This window comes from Syngnathus scovelli, chromosome 2 (genome assembly GCF_024217435.2).
Source record: "Syngnathus scovelli strain Florida chromosome 2, RoL_Ssco_1.2, whole genome shotgun sequence".
Classification (NCBI taxonomy): Eukaryota; Metazoa; Chordata; class Actinopteri; order Syngnathiformes; family Syngnathidae; genus Syngnathus; species Syngnathus scovelli.
Genome location: NC_090848.1, coordinates 2,741,857 through 2,744,214, shown reverse-complemented (window position 1 = coordinate 2,744,214; position 2,358 = coordinate 2,741,857). Strand labels below are relative to the sequence as shown.

Here is a 2,358-nt window from a genome sequence, read left to right as displayed (position 1 = left end):
GGAACGACACGCTAACAACAAGCCGGGTGCGTGCACGCGTCTTCTGTATGCAGATGAGGATGCGCCACGAGTGGCGGTCACGTGTTGACATGTTGGAAGCGTCCACTATAGCAAGTCCGGTGTCACCGTCACGGAAGACCCCCCCCCCCCCCCTCCCTCACGAGGCACTCCCTGCTGTGTGTCATCCTCTCGGAATGCGCGCGCATGTGCAAACGCAGAGTGAGTGCGCTTGTCAACATGGCCGTATAGTATTTGCGGACGCAGTCATTAATCACGTGGCAAACTCCAGGGCAAGCCCAAGCCAAAAGAATGCTCATGATCTCGGGCAAAGCCTGATGACTCTGGAATTGAGCAATTGATTGATTGTAACGATTCATTTTGGCACTGGCTTTTATGTGGGGGAAGCCGAGCGCTCGTTACTTTGCGAGAGGCAGCTGCTTTATTTCATAATTTGCCTTGGAATACAACAAAGAACAAGCTCATGCAGCGGGCTTAGAATCAAAACCAGCGATCCCGCCATGGCTTGCAGTCATCTGACATATATGATGTCCATTTGTCTCCATCCTGCAAAACTTTGAGCGGCTCAAGCACAAAACGGTCATTGGGCATCATTCTATCCGCTTAAATATGACAAATGGCGCCGGCTTGTTTGAGTGCCGTATTTGTTACAAAACAGCGCCATTGTGTACAGCTTGGCCATAAAAAGCGAGTTGCACAAAAAGTAAATCTCTACTTTGACAATCAACGAGCTGCTTTTTCAGTGAGCAGGCTCGCTGTTCATCTGTTATCTCCATTTGAAGCCATTTTGCGCGTTGTCCTTCAATGGCTGCATGCGGGTGTTCCTAATGTCCTGCATGGCGAGGCTGACTTCATTAAAGTCGCTGTGGCGCAAAAAACATTTATGTGCTGCTTTTCATTTTTCCTTTTCCATTTCGCTGTGCCCGTCGCCTAAGCGGAAAATAGAAGGGGAAGACGAGACTCCTTCTAGCTCCATGATTTGCACGCTTTGTGAGTGAGGTGACACCTTGTGGTCAAAGTGGAGAACTGCAGGACGTCAAGAAAAAAAACAGGGTGAGAAGGGTGGGATATAAACCGGTGTTTATCAAAATATTGACAGCCACCAAGTAGCACGTAGGAAAAAAAACGCGCCTCCTCTCGGCCACCGTTATGCTCAGCATTTAAATCCACTCGCTTGGCTTCGTCAAAAATACCAGCCGGAAATGCGCCACTCCCGTCTCCTAACGAGTGCCATTGTTCTGTTGTTTTTCAGTTTTTCCATTTCTGTTCTGCAAAGAGCAAGCCAATTTTAACCCTTAAGATTAAAAAAAAAAAAAAAAACTGGAAAGCGACACAATATGTGAAAAAAATATGAAATTGACCAATGGCCGTACTGCAGCAAGGCCAACCTGAACACCATCGAGAGGAAGGTGATGGAAAGGCAAAAAGGAAGAAAAAAAAATGTAACTGAGGCCTTCCGGGCCCTGGTTCTTCTTCCAGTTGGTGGGCTGTGCGATGACGCACGGATGCCCGCTGATCCTCGGCGACAGTGACGGATGCACGGAAGGCAAGAGAACCTTCGATTGCAGGTTGTCGCGTCCTGCTGTCATTGGGCTCATCCGTCAAGGGAAGAGCGAGGCACCTTCCAGCTTGCGGAAGTACAACGCGTCCATCTTGTATGCTTGCTTGCTTCAATGCATTGTAATTAAACACTGATTTGTTCATCTACCAATTTCAAACTGTCTGGGCCATTTCACAAAGTCTGCACTGTGAATGTTCCAAAGACAATAAATTCTTGATTCTGAATCACACCCAAAAAAATTAATTGTTGGCTTAGTGCTATTATCTGACTTGAATGCATGACAATTGTGCCTGCTGTTGCGTTGATGAGGCTCAATCTCTTGCCATTCAGTTGGCACCACCGCGCGCAACAATTTCCATGGCTTGCGCCAAAACCGCTCTGACCTGCTGCTCCTCTCCTCCCTGCAAATTTTCTTACCTGACTTGCACTCTATGTGCTCACTCAGTCCTCCTCCTTCTTCTTCTTGCTGCCATTATCGTGCTCGCGACGCGCAAGTCTCCACTCGTGCGCCCTCTACCGTCCAAATCCCGCAAGTGCGCTTGTTGTTCCACTCGAACAGAAAAGGAAATGACAGGCCAACCAGCAGTCATCCATCTGTCAGCCATGTGACAAGCACATAGCAGAGGCAAATATACGGCTAGCCCGTAAATCGCCGCATCTCACTTGAAGCAGCCTGTCTTGTCCGGGTAATTAGTAGTATCACGAAAGAGCATTTTGATGTCCCCAAATGCCGCTAGATCACGGCCACTTTTGATTTTGAGTCACTTTTGTCCAAAAAC

The 2,358-nt window shown here is 48.1% G+C and overlaps 1 long non-coding RNA gene across 1 annotated transcript; it reads right to left on the bottom strand.

The window, feature by feature from the left end:
- Positions 1 to 532: 532 nt before the first annotated feature.
- Positions 533 to 2,106, bottom strand: LOC137840113 (uncharacterized). Its single transcript, XR_011086557.1, has 2 exons — positions 1,997 to 2,106; positions 533 to 1,286 (listed from the first exon to the last, which is right to left on the bottom strand). It is a non-coding gene; the product is annotated as an uncharacterized lncRNA (long non-coding RNA).
- Positions 2,107 to 2,358: the final 252 nt, after the last annotated feature.